Source organism: Ovis aries, chromosome 10 (genome assembly GCF_016772045.2).
Source record: "Ovis aries strain OAR_USU_Benz2616 breed Rambouillet chromosome 10, ARS-UI_Ramb_v3.0, whole genome shotgun sequence".
In the NCBI taxonomy this organism is placed as follows: Eukaryota; Metazoa; Chordata; class Mammalia; order Artiodactyla; family Bovidae; genus Ovis; species Ovis aries.
The window spans coordinates 8,464,849-8,481,802 of NC_056063.1; positions in this window are offsets into that span (position 1 = coordinate 8,464,849).

Sequence of the window (16,954 nt, forward strand, 5' to 3'; positions counted from 1 at the left end):
TCTGGCCAGTAGGTCAGCTATAAGCATTAACCCAGGCTGTGGACCATTTCAGGATTTCTCAGGTGGCACTAGTGGTAAAGAACCCAACTACCAATACAGGAGACAAGAGACATAGGTTTGATCCCTGGGTCGGGAAGATCCCCTGGAGGAGGGGATGGCAACCCCCTCCAGTATTTCTTGCTTGGAGAATCTCATAGATACAGAAGTCTGGAAGGAGAATCCCATAGATATAGGAGTCCTTAGGGTCACAACATTTGGATATGACTGAAGCAACTTAGCAAGTGGATCAATTCAGTTTTTATTTTTCTTTTTAGAAATGTGTGATCTACAAAACATAACAACACATTCAAATTTCTCCACAGGTCCTCAAGGGGATCTATTGGCATTATCTACAAAAAGCCCTTCAGACAACCATAAAGACTTGAAATAAAAATATGGAGAAAAATGTTTCAGTGAATTAAAACACATTTATCGGATTTAGAGATTGATTATTTACATTCCTATGATGTGCAGTTTCATGGTTAATGACAGGTTACTGGTAAGTGATTTTTTTTCTCAACAACTGATATAAATTGAGCATTATTTGCTTCACAGAAGTTTTGAATCCCCTCTTTTCTATTTGTCACCATTCTTGTTTTCTTTTTGTCTCAACAGTCATGTTCATATTAGTGTCTTTAGTTCAGTTTCCATTCCTCACTTACTATTTAAAGGATAGATAAGGCATCATCATTGATAAGAGGAGCAATATCATTGAAACATTAAGCTATTTATAAAATGGACTTGAGAATATAAAATAAAATTTTGCCTCTGAATGACATAATCACAAAATACCATTATCTCTCAAGGTACCATTTGAGCACATGACATTAATGGAACACTACATGTAGAATTAAATTTAAAAAATAACATGGAGAATGAAGGAAATATGTAATATCAAATCAAAATTGCAAGATCTCTACCATTACACTTTAATATGTATGTTATAGCTAAGTAAATGCAACAGTTTAGGCAACAAAAGCCTTTCAAAACAAAAGATACACTCAGTGCAATCATTTGGTTTGGTAATAAGAATTTTCCATGAAGCTCACTCAATCCTTATGTCTCCATTGCTCATGAGGGTCAGTTAGCATAATAAGGATTCTACAACATATTTTATCTTTTGCTCCCTTAATTCTGATTACATACAGAAAATTGAAAAAGAGTGTTGAAATAATGAATAAAGGATGAAAGCAAAGAAAAATACATCCTGATATCTATCTACACAGACATTTATTTGTATATCTAAGTGACTAACATAAACTAGGCTGTTCTGGAATTAGGCTAATCATTTTTCTATATTATGAGAGTTTCTTGTAATTTTATATTATTATTCATTTGAAACCACCAGATGATTTTAAACAAGAATATTTTGATCTCCAGTTTAACATATACAGTAAGTTACCTACATAGCAAACTTCAAGCTGTGAACTTTCGAAGATGCAAATGTGAGTTCACATGTCCAATCACTTAGGTTAATTCTTATTTCTGGAATATGTTGTCACAAGTAAGGTTTCTTTACAAGCAGTTGTGCTTTTGTGGATAAGCTGGAGATAGATCTGCAAGAGGACAACTTCATTGAACTCCCTGCTGTGTGACACAGGAGCTTACAATGAAGACCTAATAGAATTGGAGGCACAGAGAAAGAATGAAGAGGCAAGGGGAAGAAGAAATAAATGAAGCACCAAAGAGACTTATGATGCAGGAGAGGGCAAGGAGATTTTATTTGAGGAAGCATTGTTAATTTTTGAGGCCCAGGATCCTAACATAGACTGCTATATGAAGGTTGAGACAATGGTTCAGAACTCAATCCAGTGCTAAGGTGTTACTTAAAGATAAAAAGAGCTACTACCTAGACATCACTGGATAATTTTTTCAAGGGGCTAGATAGAATTGAATCCAGGAAGGAAACAAAACCTGTGTCATTAGCATCAGGCATGAGTGAAATTGCAGCTTGCACTCCATCTCTAATTGCTGATGATCCTTCAGCTCTTCCATTTTCTACGTCCTGTATCTCCTCCAGTCGGTAACTGTTCTTGCCAGCTCTTGAATGTCAGCTGTTGTACTGTACTACTGTACTTTTCAAGGTCCTGTTTTTGTTCAGTTGCTAAGTCATGTTCAACTCCTAGTGACTCCATGAATTGAAATGTGCCAGGCTCCTCTGTCTTCCACTATCTCCTGGAGTTTTTTCAAATTCATGCCCATTGATTCAGTGATGCCATGCAATCATCTCATCATCTGTCACCCCCTTCTCCTTCTGCCATCAGTTTTTCCCAGCATCAAGGTCTTTTATAATGAAGTCAGCTCTTCCCACAAGGAGGCCAAAGTATTGGAGCTTAACCAACAGTCCATCCAATGAATATTCAGCGGAGATTTACTTAGGGGTTGATTGGATTAATCTCCTTGTGATCCAAGGGACTCTCAAGAGTATTTTCCAGCACCACAAATTAAAAGTATCAATTTTTCAGCAGCCAGGCTTCTTTATAGTCCAACTATCCCATCTGTACACATGACAACTGAAAAAAACATAGCTTTGACTATATGAAACTTTGTAGGCATGGTGATGTCTCTGCTCTCTAATAGGCTGTCTAGGTTTGTCATAGCTTTCCTTTCAAGTAGCAAGTGTCTTTTAATTTCATGGCTGCAGTCAGTTAATGAATCATTGATTCATTCAATCAATGATTGAAAAATCAATCAGTAACGATTTTGGATCCCAAGAAAATAAAAGCTGTCACTGCTTTCAGTTTTCCACCTTTTATTTGCCATGAAGTGATGAGACCAGATGCTATAATCTTATATATATATATATATATATATATATATATATATATATATATATATAATGTTGAATTTCAAGTCAGCTTTTTCACTCTCTTCTTTCACCTTCCATAGGCTCTTTATTTTCTCTTCACTTTCTCCCATTAGAGTGCTATCATCTGCATATCTGAGATTGCCAATATTTCTTCCAGAAACCTGGATTCTAGCTTGTGATTCATTCAGCCTGGCATTTTGCATGGTATACTCTTCATTTAAGCTAAATAAGCAGGGCGACAATATACAGCCTTGTCATACTCCCTTCTCACTTCTGAACCAATCATATTTTTTTTCCACATCTGGTTCTAATTGTTGCTTCTTGATCTGCATTCAGGCTTCTCAGAAGGCAAATAATGCGGTCTGACACTCCCAACCCTTTTAAGAATTTTCTATCATTTGTGGTGATCCACATAGTTAAAGGTTTTATCATGGTCAATGAAGCAGAAGTAGATTTTTTTTCCCTTGAATTCCCTTGTTTTCTCAATGATCCAGCGAATGTTGGCAATTTGATCTCTGGTTCCTCTGCCTTTTCTAAACCCAGCTTGTACATCTGGAAGTTCACATACTGTTGAAGCCTAACTTGAAGGATTTTGAGCATAACATTGCCTAGCATGTGAAATGAGTGCAATTGTGTGGTAGTTTAAACATTCTTTGGTATCACCCTTATCTAAGATTGGAATGACAACTGACCTTATCCACTCCTGTGATCACGACTTAGTTTTCCAAATCAGCTGACATATTGAGTGCAGCACTTTAATAGTATCATATTTTATGATTTTAAATAGTCAGTTGTAATGCTGTCACCTTCACTAACTTTGTTCATAGTAATGTTTCCTAAGGCCCAAAATTCACACTTCAGAATTTTTAGGTCTATGTGAGTGACCACCCCATCGTGGTTATCCAGGTCATTAAGACCCTCCTTGTATAGTTTTCTGTATATTCTTAATCTCTTTTGCTTCTCTTAGCTCTTTACCATTTCTGTCCATTATTGTGCTCATCCTTAAATGAAATGTCCCTTTGATCTCTCCAATTTTCTTGAAGAGATCTCCAGTCTTTCCCATTCTATTGTCTTCCTCTTACTTTGCAGTGCTCATTTAAGAATGCTTTTTTATCTTTCTTTCTTATTTTCTGGCATTCTGCCTTCAGTAGTATATATCTTTCCCCTTTTCATTTGCTTTTCAATTCTCTTCTTTCCTCAGCTATTTGTAAACCCTCCTGAAATAACCATTTTGTCTTCTTGCATTTCTTTTTTGGGGGGATAGTTTTGGTCACTTCCTCTTATACAATGTAATGAATCTCTCTCCGTAGTTCTTCAAGCACTTTGTTTACCATATCTAATCCCTTGAATCTCCACTGTATAATCATAAGGGATTTTATTTAGGTCATACCTAAATGGGCTGGTTGTTTCCCTTCTTTCTTCAATTTAAGTCTGAATTTTGCAGTAAGGAGCTCATAATCTGAGCCACAGTCACCTCTAGGTCTTGTTTTACTGACTGGATAGTGCTTCTTCCTGTTTGGCTGCAAAGACCATAATCAATCTGATTTCAGCAATGACAATCTGGTGATGTCTGTGTGTAGATGTCCATGTCTTCAGCTGTTGGAAAAGAGTGCTTGCTATGTCCAGCATGTTTTATTAATAAACTCTGCTAGCCTTTGCCCTGATTTATTTTGTACTCCAAGGCTAAACTTGTCTGTTATTCTGGGTATGTCTTGACTTTCTTCTTTTGCATTCCAATCCCTTATGATGTAAAGGACATATTTTTGTTTGTTTGTTTTGGTGTTCTAGAAAGTTTTATAGGTCTTTATAGAGCTGGTCAACTTCACCTTCTTCCACATCGGTGGTTGGGGCATAGACAAATTACTGTGATGTTGAATGATTTGCTTTGGAAATGAGCTAAAATTATTCTTCCTTTTTTGAGACTGCACCCAAGGACTGCATTTTCATCTCTTTTGTTGACAATAAGGGCTCCTCCATTTCTTCTAATGGATTCTTACCCACAATATAAAATGATCATATGAATTAAATTTTCCCATTCTCATCCATTTTAGTTCCTAAGATATTGATGTTTACTCTTGCCATCTCCTCTTAGACCATGTTGAAATTACTTTGATTAAATGTACATAACATTTCAAGTTCCTATACAATGTTGTTCTTTACAGTATCACACTTTACTTTCTACTACAGGCACATCCACAACTGAAAGTCATTCCTGCTCTGGCCTAGCCACTTCTTTCTTATTGGAGCTATCGTAATTGTTCTCTGTATTTCCCCAGTAATATGCTGGACACCTTCCAACCTTGGGCGGGGGAGGGGGGGTCATGTTTAGGCTCAACTTTCTATATTTTTGCCTTTCCCTACTGTCCATGGGCTTCTCCAGGCAAGGATGCTGGAGTGTGTGGCCATTTCCTTCTCCAATGGATCATATTTTGTCAGAACTCTTCACTATGACCCATCTTTCTTGAGTTGCCCTGCACAGAATGACTCATAGCTCCATTGAGTTATGAAAGCCCCTTTGTCAGAATAAGACTATGATCCATGAAGGCCAGATATGTATAGTAATAATACTGTATATATATGTTATATATATATATATATATATATATATATATACACACACACACACACACAGTCTAATAATATTTAGTTATAAAAAGAAGAAAATCCTGACACTTGCAAAAACATGGATGGACCTTGAGGACACTATGCTAAGTGTACCATAAGATTAAAAATCTTCAATTTTTTGTTTTTATGTAATATTTCTGTGAGAAGTCTTCTAAGCCTATTACAATACAGTACTATTAATACCTAGGTAATTGTCTTAGTTGGGTACCTAAGCTAACTTTGTTGGAATTATTAGCAATTGGACTTACAAATGCACTCTCAGGACAGAATTCATTCATATGTTCAGGGATGACTGAACTCAATAGCTCATTTGAAATCAAATTCAAGTTAATTTCTTTCCCATGCTTTCCAAATCTATTTCTTTAACCAAATTTCCCATTTCTTTGAGGCACACAGTATTCTATTCACCCCTTAAGAAATCATTCTCAATATATTTTCTACATTTTTTTTGGTCAAACCTGATGCAAATTAGTCTGTAATGCATCTCCTAAATATGATGCAGTGTCAGTGGTTATAATCTGAGGTACTACCACTAATCTAATAATTTTATACGTACCAATTGGTCTTTTGAAGTTCATACTTTAAAATCAAGGTGAGACTTTGATATTTCTCTCTCAAAAATTCTTGATGATTCTATATTGTATTCATGATAAATATCTAAATCACTTCATGTGTCATAATGTTCCCTTGACTTGTGTCATCTGTTTCTTCAGTCCATCTCACAAAAGAGTTGTCATTTGATTTAACTTGGTACCTAACTCTTTCCTCTTTCTGATGAATTACCATACATGCATTGTCACTCACTTTTCCTTACATGGCTAGATCCTAGTTATTCAACTATCAATTCTAATTAACTCCTTAGGAGAGCATTCCCTAGCAGCTGCTGGCTGACTTAGAATACTTGTGTAATTTTTTCTTAGTTCTTAGTGTCTTTATTTGCATAGTGCTCATCAAAATGTATGGTAACATCTTGTGTAATTTCTTTCTATGACAATTAACTTTAAAATTGTTGAGAAAAGATATCATGAATTCTATTTCTGAATTTCTAGCATCTGCTTCTGTACTACATTTAAAAATTGGCTGAAAAGTGTTTTTGAATTAATAAAGAAATTATCAAATGGTGGAGATTCAACAAATAAAATTTTGTGTTAAAATCAATTAAGGAAGAATTAAATTTTAGATATTAACAAACAGTTATATATAAATTTGATCATCCTTCTACTGAAGATTACCAAGCCAAGACAACAGAGGAACAGAGGTTGACATTAATAAATCTGACATTTATAACTATTACTATCATCTGGAAGTTTTCAAATTTAAAAGTTGTTTCAGAAAAAAATATTAAAAATGGTAAAATAATAAACCCAGACTATAATCTATAAAAATAGGGTAATTTTGAATGAAATTATGCATAACTCAAAGTAAAAAAATCAATAAGTGCTTCTAATTACATGTTTGAGTTGTAAAGAGAATTAACAGCAGAAGATAAACTAGACAGCATATTAAAAACAGAGACATCACTTTGCCAACAAAGGATCATATAGGCAAAGCTATGATTTTTCCAGTAGTCATGTATGGATGTGAGAGTTGAATCATATAGAAGGCTGACTGCCGAAGAACTGATGCTTTTGAACTGTGGTGCTGGACAAGACTTTTGAGAGTCCCTTGGACTGCAAGGAAGTCCAACAAGTCAATCCAAAAGGAAATCACCCCTGGATATTATTGGAAGGACAGATGCTGAAACTGAAACTCCAACACTTTGACCACCTGATGCGAACAGCTAATGGATTGGAAATGACTTTGATGCTGGGAAAGATGAAGGACCTCCGATTCAGGAAGAGAAGGGGGCGACAGAGGAAGAGATAATTGGATGACCATCAACTCAATGGAGATGATTTTGAGCAAACTCCAGAAGGTAGTGAAGGATAGGGAAGCCAGGTGTACTGAAGTTCATGGGGTGACAAAGAGTCAGATACAACTTAGTGACTGAATAACAAATAGTGGGAGATAGGTCACAGTGAAAGATCAAGATCAATCACAGAGCAACATATGAATAAAATATATAAATGTATAATATAAAAAGTTTAAAGAAACAAAAAGAAGGCATAATATACATGCAATTCAAGCTCCAAGAGGAGAAGAGAGAAAGTGGAAGAAGCTATATCAAGACTGTTCTAAAATTGATGAGATAATTTCATGAAGAAAACAGTGGTTAGACAGTCATCATCTCGATGATAACTATTGAACTCAGAAGGGAAGTTTTAAAGAAACTAACTGGAAATTTATAATTCAATACACAATAAAATATTCTTTAGTATCAAAAATAATACAAATATATTTTCTGAATAAAACACAACTGATATAATTTGTCAAATGTAGGCCTGGATAATAATAATAATAAATGCAGTGTTTCATTTATGGGAATAATGACATATGTAAATAGAGAAATAAACAAAAACTGAACATGATGGAAAATATACTTGATAATGGTGAACTTGTTGGTCCAGACTAACTCTTCTACTGAGAATGAGTAGAAAAGCTTTATAAATGTAGGAATATTGTCCTATAAATTTCAGTGAGCCAACAGCAAAAATATGAGGGTTTATGGGGCTGTGAGAAGAATAAATCCTAAGGAAGTTAGACCAATATTAGGGTGTGTATTAGCAGTATCTGACAATTTTGAGTAAAGCAGCAAGAGTGGTAGAATGGCTATTTAGAAAATATTGAAAGAATCATGTTCCTAAGATAAAAATCTGATATCAGATCCCATGATTTAAATTCAGTTTCCATAGCAATACACTGTGAAGGTAAGGTAAACAAAAGGAAAAAATAAAAGAAAAAAATAAATATTCATAGGGACTAAAGTCTAGCTTTGTATTATTATTTCATTAAATGTCTGAATGAATTAAATAATATTAGCATCTCTAGTCCAATATCTGCCAGAAGCAAAGCATAGTTTCCAAATACTGATTCAGTCATTAAAATAAAATGTATGGTAGTCAAAAATAATGCACAGTGCTAAGATATAACCATATATGAGTGAAAGTCGCTCAGTCATGTCTGACTCTTTGCGACCCCATGGACTATACAGTCCATGGAATTATCCAGGCCAGAATAATGGAGTGAGTGGTCTATCTCTTCTCCAGGAGATCTTTCTAACCCATGGATCAAACCCAGGTCCCCACATTGCAGGTGGATTCTTTACCAGCTGAGCAACAAGGGAAGCCCAACCATATATATGTATACATATGTACACATAAAGGAAAAGGTGTGATTTGAAAATAAAGAAAATGAGCATCAATTGAAACAGATATACAAGAGAGTCAATGAAATTATTAAACTGAAATAAATGAAATTTGCATTAAATTAAATTTCATTAAATGCATGCATACAGAAGATTGCAGGCAATATAAATTAATTAAATATCTATCCCAGCTCAAGGATAAAAGACTATTAAATTGAATAAAAGTAGAAAAAATATAAAAATTAGTGCATAAATTAATTAAAAAGAGAAAATAACGTGATCATGACAAAAATTTACTTTTCAGATGATTAAGTTTCCAGTCTCTTGAAGAAAGATCAATAACAAAAGCACAAGTAAATAATATTAATATATGAAAATGAGAGCATTACTACATACACTAGAAATTTCAAAAAAGCTATTGTCATTCTTCCCAATAAGCTTGAAAATTTAAAAGAAATGAAAAAACTTAATCCATAATAATTGAAACTCCTAAGAATAAATAGAAAGCATGGATATTTTAAAAAACTACTAAATAAAATTGAATTTATATTAAACTCCTCCCTACAATTGAACTCCACACCCAGATAGTTTTTCCTTTGAATCTTTCCAAATATTCTAGGAAAAATTACATAAGTTAAAGATTAACTGGCAGAGGATAATAAAAAAGAATATACTTTAACTTAACCAAGCCAATACAGCTTTGATAGCAAAACAGAAGAAGGAAATTACAAGGGATTAAAACTACAGTCTTGTTCCAGTAATACCACTACTTCAGAAGTTCTAAAACACAATTAAGATAATTCAAAGACTAAATAAATGGAAGATATCACATATTCATTAATGAAAACACTATAAAAATGAATTTTTGTCAAATTTATTTATACAGATCTCATAATCTCTCAAGAAAACTGTCTATCAAGTTGATTGTAACATTTATATGAAAACATAAAAGGACTAGAGTACACAAAAACCTTGAGGAGGAAGAGTATACTATACAGTATCTCAGAATATATCATAAAGATACAACGATTGAGACAGTTTGATATTGGCTCAAACTTAATGAGCAATTAAACAAACAAAAAAAATCCAGCAATATATCCTCATATATATTTATGTTTATGGAGAAGGCAATGGCACTCCACTCCAGTACTCTTGCCTGGAAAATCCCATGGACGGAGGAGCCTGGTGGGCTGCAGTCCATGGGGTCGCGAAGAGTTGCACACGACTGAGCGACTTCACTTTCACTTTTCACTCTCATGCATTGGAGAAGGAAATGGCAACCCACTCCAGTGTTCTTGCCTGAAGAATCCCAGGGACAGAGGAGCCTGGTAGGCTGCCATCTCTGGGGTCTCACAGAGTTGGACATGACTGAAGCAACTTAGCAGCAGTAGCAGCAGCATATTTATATTTAATTATAGCATGATAGAACAAGTGACAAATGAATCATTTTTTAATTAATGGTGATAATTTAACTGACATCTATAAATAATATATTTATTATATTATCCAAACTTGAGTCCCGCCCGTAGATCATGATATTAAAAGCAGAAAGAGAAGGTGACATAGAGCAATATCTTCATGGCTTAGAGTTAGAGAGTTTGCAAATAGTGCACAGATATAAAAATTTGATAGACTTTTCTATAGCAAATTTAAGAATTTATGGTCATATACTAGTCAGATCTAATGAAGCACTAAATGAAAAAGAAGGTATTAAAAATAAATGACAAAAATTTTACTGCAGCAAAAAAGATTTAAAAAATCCTTCCCAGCAACTTTTGATTTCTGACTTCAGCACATAGAAGTTGCCAATACATCTTAGTAATAATGAAAAATCTAAGCAAACTGAAAAATGTACCTGAGAGATCAAGAAGGGAAGTGAAACCATAAGGCATATCATTATCTCCCAGATTGGAAGGACAGACAGGCAAACACAGAGAATCAAAAATTACTGAGACAGAGGACAGGAGGTTACTGGAGGTTCAAGACAGACAATTCTGAGAGATTAGCAGTTTCATGGGGACCCAGTCATGGTTGCTGGAGCCCACATGAGTTTGTAATTTTTCTCTCCAGAGTGCTACCAGTTTCTCAGAATAAATATCAGATAAAAACTCCCTCATGTTTCCTGCAGTGGTGAGGGAAGGGAGACATCTTGAAATATACCAAGGCATTCTGTGCTCCTTTAATCTATCCTCAGGTGAAACTATTTAAATAGAGTCACATCTGTGGGATTTTATCAGAGCCTAACTGATTGTAGCTCAGTTCAGTTGCTCAGTCCTGTCCAACTCTTTGCAACCCGCTGGACTGCAGCATGAAGGGCCTCCCTGTCCATCACCAACTCCTAGAGTTTACTCAAACTCATGTCCATCAAGTCGGTGATGCCATCCAACCATCTCATACTCTGTCGTCTTCTTCCCCTCTCACCTACAATCTTTCCCAGCATCAGGGTCTTTTCAAATGAGTCAGTTCTTCGCATCAGGTGGCCAAAGTATTGGTGTTTCAGCCATCAGTCCTTCCAGTGAATATTCAGGATTGATTTCATTAGGTATGGATTGGATATATCTCTTTGCAGTCCAAGGGACTCTCAAAGAGTATTCTCAACACCACAGTTCAAAAGCATCAATTTTTCGATGCTCTGCTTTCTTTATAGTCCAATTCTTACATCTGTACATGACTACTGGAAAAACTATAGCTTGGACTAGACAGACCTTTGCCAGCAAAATAAAGTCTCTTATTTTTAATATGCTGTGTAGGTTGGTCATAACTTCTTTTCTAAGGAGCAAGTGTTTTTTTCATTTCATGGCTGCAGTCGCCATTTGCAGTGATTTTGGAGCCCTCCCCGCCCCCCGCCCCACCCCGCCAAAAAAAAATAAAGTCTGTCACTGTTTCCATTGTTTCCCCATCTATTTGCCATGAAGTAGTGGGACCAGATGCCATGATCTTCATTTTCTGAATGTTGAGTTTTAAGTCAACTTTTTCACTCTCCTCTTTCACTTTCATTAAGAGGCTCTTTAGTTCTTCTTCACATTCTGCCATAAGTGCGGTGTCATCTGCATATCTTAGGTTATTTCTAAGATATGATATTTCTCCTAGCAGTCTTGACTCCAAGTTGTACTTCATTCATTCCAGCATTTCTCAAGATGCACTCTGCATACAAGTTACATAAGCAGGGTGACTATATACAACCTTGTGGTACTCCTTTCCTGATTTGGAACCAGTCTATTGTTCCATGTCTAGTTCTAACTGTTGCTTCTTGACCTGCATACAGATTTCTCAGGAGGCAGATCAGGTGGTATTCCCATCTTGTTAAGAATTTTCCACAGTTTGTTGTGATCCATAGAGTCAAAGGCTTTGGCATAAGGGAAAGTAAACACACAATTTAGTTGATGCTGGCATTCCATGCAGAGCAAGGGATATACCCAATTCCAACTCCCTCTAGCCCTTTACATGGAAGAAAGAAAATACCCATTCCAGTCCACTCTAGCCATCCTGTCCCAGATAAGAGGGAGAGGGTATAGAAAAGAACTTCTGAAATTAACACTCCAGAAACACAGACTCCCTGACCCATTGCTATCACATTACTTAAATCATAATTACAACAGTTCTTTTACCCAGTTTATCTGTCTGATTATGAAGAAAAAGTATAAGGCGAACTAAAGATCAAAAAATAGTTTGAAGAGACAGAGCAGGCATCATATGTAGTTAGATATGCCAGCGGAGTTGGAATTATCAAACTGGAAATTTAAAACAACCATGATTCATATGCTAATGCTCTTGTGCAAAAGTAGACAGCATACAAGAACAGATGGGCAAGTAAGCAGATAGATAAGAATTCTAAGAAAAAGCCAAAATGAAATGTTAGAGATAATAACCATTATAACTGAAATGCCCTTAATAGATATTAATAAGTAATACTAATAGTGGGCTTATTAAACTGAACACAGCTGAGGAAAGAATCTCTGAGCCTGAAGATATCTCAGTATAAACTGTCAAAACTGAAAGTCAAAAAGAAAAAGGACTGAGAAGAAAAGAAAATAAAATATATGAGAACTGTGAGACAACTACGAAAGGAATTGAAATTGAAATTGAAGTTGCTCAGTCGTGTCCAACTCCTTGCTACCTGTGGACTGTAGCCCACCAAGCTCCTCCATCCATGGGATTCTCCAGGCAAGAATACTGGAGTGGAGTGGGTTGCCATTTCCTTCTCCACTAAAGGAATAACATGCACCTACTGGGAATGTCAGAAAGAAATTAAAGCAAGAAAGAAAAAAAGAAATATTTGATATAATAGCACTGAGAATTTTCCCAAATTATGTCAGACAATAAACTACACATCAGAAAACACAAAGCAGAATGAATGTTAAAAAAATAAAATAAAATAAAACTACCTCTGGGCATATCATAATTGAACTACAGAAAATCAAATTTAAAAATTCTGATAAAAGTCAGATGAAGAAAAACTTTACCCATAGAGGAGAATGTATATTCTTCTCAAGCTCATAAAAGGATATTCATAAAGATAGACCATATGTTGGGCCATAAATTATATCTTAATGAATTAAACTGGATAGAAACATTATAATATCTGTTCTCAGATCACAATGGAATTGAACTACTAAACAATAAAAGAAAGATAGGTGGAAAATACCAAAATACTTGCTTAAACAACACACTTTTAAATAATATATGATTCAAGAAGAAATTTCAAAAGAATTGTTTAAAATATTTGACTTAATAAAAATGAAAGCAAGACTTACTAAAACTCATGGGATACAGTAAAAACAGTGGACTTCCCTGGTGGCTCAGATGGTAAGGCGTCTGTCTACAATGTGAGAGACCTGGGTTCTATCCCTGGGTTGGGAAGTTCCCTGGAGAAGGAAATGGCAACCCACTCCAGTACTCTTGCCTTGAAAATCCCATGGATGGAGGAGCTTGGTGCAGGCTACTATCCATGGGGTCACAAAGAGTTGGGCACAACTGAGTGACTTCACTACACTTTCGCTTTTGAAAACTATATTACTGAATGTAAATATTAGAAGAAAGATCTAAAAATTAATAATCTAAGCTTCCACCATACTTAACTAGAAAAAGAAGAGCAAACTAAATCTAAAGTAAGCTGAAGGAGAGAGCAGAAATCAATGAAATTGAAAATATTAAATCAGTAGAGAAAGTCAACAAAACCAAAATCTAGTTCTTGAAAAGGTCAGTAAAACAGATGACCATCTAGCCAGGCCAACTAAGAAAAACAGAAAGGACATCAATAACCATTATCAGAAATGAAAGAGGGAACATTACTATAGAACTTATGGAAATTAAAATTATATTCAGTAGAATATTATGAGCAATTCTATGTCCACAAATTTGATAACCTAAATGAAATAGAGCAGTTCCTTGAAAGGCACACTATCAAAATATATACAAGAAGAAATGGAACATATTAATAGGCTTATATCTATTAAATAGATTGAATTGATAATTAACAAATTTCCAAAATGGGAAACATCAATTCCAGAGGAATGCACTTGATTGGAGCATGGAGGCCTTCTCTCAGTAAGATCATCATTTAATTCTGTCAAACTATTGTGCACTAAAGCTGAAGGTTTGAATTAAGTTAATAAACCAATTATTAGCTTGCAATGAATAAAATTCTATTGAATTTGGTACTTTTTCCCAAGCTATTTTCTAGAATAAGATATAGAAAAAATAAAAACTGATCTACTTAGAAACAAATAATTCAACTATAGTAATTTTTTTCTATGAAATTTGGACTAAGAGTAAGTGACGGGTGATATAATGGAGGTAGTTTAACGAATAAATCAATTGACTACTTCTTGTTTACAATGGAGTGGAGTGAAATACACAAAATAAGTAACAAGATAATTTTGAGTAGACTGTACTGTAAGTAATTAGCCTACAGGTTGTCCCTTCCACACCATTTCCAACATGACGCTTCTATCTCAGGTTACTATGCACACACCACTCTTAGAATCTCAGGGAAGGAAAGCATCAGAAGAAATGTCAAGGGGAAGTCCAGAATCAATTCTTAATATCAATTTCAAAAGGAATATTTCAAAACTTCTGACAGAGGTAAAATGCTTATATTTTGCATTTGCAAAGGCTAAGCTTTTTGAAGTCCACTTCTGAAAATTTTAGGTTCTAACAAACTTTAAAAGGGGGAAAACTACAAGACAATGTAAATCAGACTCTCTATTATAAGTAAAATAAAATTAATTAAATTGGAAGGATGAAGAAGTCCAGAAAAATGAAGGCATTAGGATAAGTTTAGGGTGTTAGGGAGACAAGACCTTGTCTCTAGGATCCAGACTAGAATAGAAGAACAATAAATTATCATGGTTACTGCCTTTCAAGGCAATCCCTCTACCTCCATGTGTATGTGTCCTCAGTCGCTTCAGTCATGTCCAACTCTGCAACCCTATGACTGTTGCCTGTTGGGCACTAAACAGTCCATGGGAACTGTCCAGGCAAAAATACTATAGTTGATTGCCATGCCCTCCTCCAGGGGATCTTCCTGGTCCAGGGATTGAAGCTGCATCTCCTGAATTGCAGGGGGATTCTTGACTCACTGAGCCACCTGAGAACTATGCTATGCATTTCTCCTCTCCACAAATCTACGGGAATTTAGATCAACAGTGGGAAGAAAGTGGGTGGGAAATATGCACACTGAGTAATAAAGAATTTAAATGACTTGGTTTCTCCTTCATTGTACTGAAATTATCTCTCCTTAGCACAGTTAAGCTTGTGATAGAAATCAAGTAGTAATTATCAGACAAAATTACCATTCAGGAGCAGCTGAGTTTATAATCTGAAACTTATACTCAGTTAACAGTTAAAGAAATGTGATATTTGCTTTCAGAGAAATATATTGTGTATTAGAATAAAGAGTACATGGGGAGACAGACCTATGTTAGCTATGTAGGTTAGAAGAATCAGGATTCTGCATTGTAAAGCAACAGAAGCCGACTTTTAGAAAAAGAATATTGGCTGGCTCAGAATTTTTGGAAGGGTGAAAAACTAGATTGAGGCTAAGTTTTCAGAATCAAAACAAAACATTACAAGAAACCATGGAAAAGAGATCTAAGGAAGAGGTGGAGAATGCCAACCAGAACTAAACTTCACTGTTTCAGCGACAAGCATCAGAGCTCTTTTGTGCACTAAACAGTACTGGGACAGCTTTTCTTAAGAAATGGGATAGCTCAACTACCCCTTTAGGAAACAAAGAGCAAAGCAATAAACATACAAAATCAGTCAAAAAATAAAAGTAAAAGGAGCCTAAAAATCACTTTTTGTGTTCTCATTTTACTCTTATCTACACTGAAGAATGAGCTTCCCTGGTGGCTCAGTGGTAAAGAAACTGCCTTTCAATGCAGGAGACAAGGGTTTGATCCCTTAGTCAGAAAAATCCCTTGGAGGAGGAAAGGCAATCCACTCCAGTATCTTTGCCTGGGAAAGCTCATAGACAGAGGAGCCTGGAGGGCTATAGTTCACGGGGCCACAAAATATTCAGACATGATATAGTGACTAAAACAGCAACAAAACTGAAGAATATTAATTAAGATGCAGATATGAGCTGCTAAAATATGATCATTCTATAAAAAATGCATTAAGAGCAAAAGATGTAAAGATAAACAAGGGCTTGATGTGTTTAAGAAATAGCATGTAAATCATGGCCAATAGTGGAGAAGGAAATGGCAGTCCACTCCAGTGTTCTTGCCTGGAGAATCGTATAGACAGAGAAACCTGGAGGGCTAGAGTCCATGGGGTTGCAAGAGTCAGACACGACTTAGAGACTAAACCACGACCACCACCGTGGCCGATAGGGGGTTTCCCTGATGTCTCAGCTGGTAAAGAAACCATCTGCAATTCAGGAGAATCTAGAGACACTAGTCAATCCACTGGAGAAGGAAATGGCAACCCAGTCCAGTATTTTTGCCGAGAAAATCCCATGGACTGAGGAGCCTGGTAGGCTACAGTCCACAGGGTCACGAAGAGTCAGATATGACTGAGTGACTGAGCATATGGCTGATAGAGGATGATTTTTAGATTAATGTAAATTGAAGTTGGAGAGAGGGGATTTTATTTTATTTTTCATTAAACTTTTTATTTTATATTGGAGTGTAGCCTATTAACAATCTTGTGGTAGTTTCGGGTGAATAATAAAGGGATTCATCCATACACATACATGTATCCCTTCTCCCCTAAACTCCCCTCCCAGCCAGCCT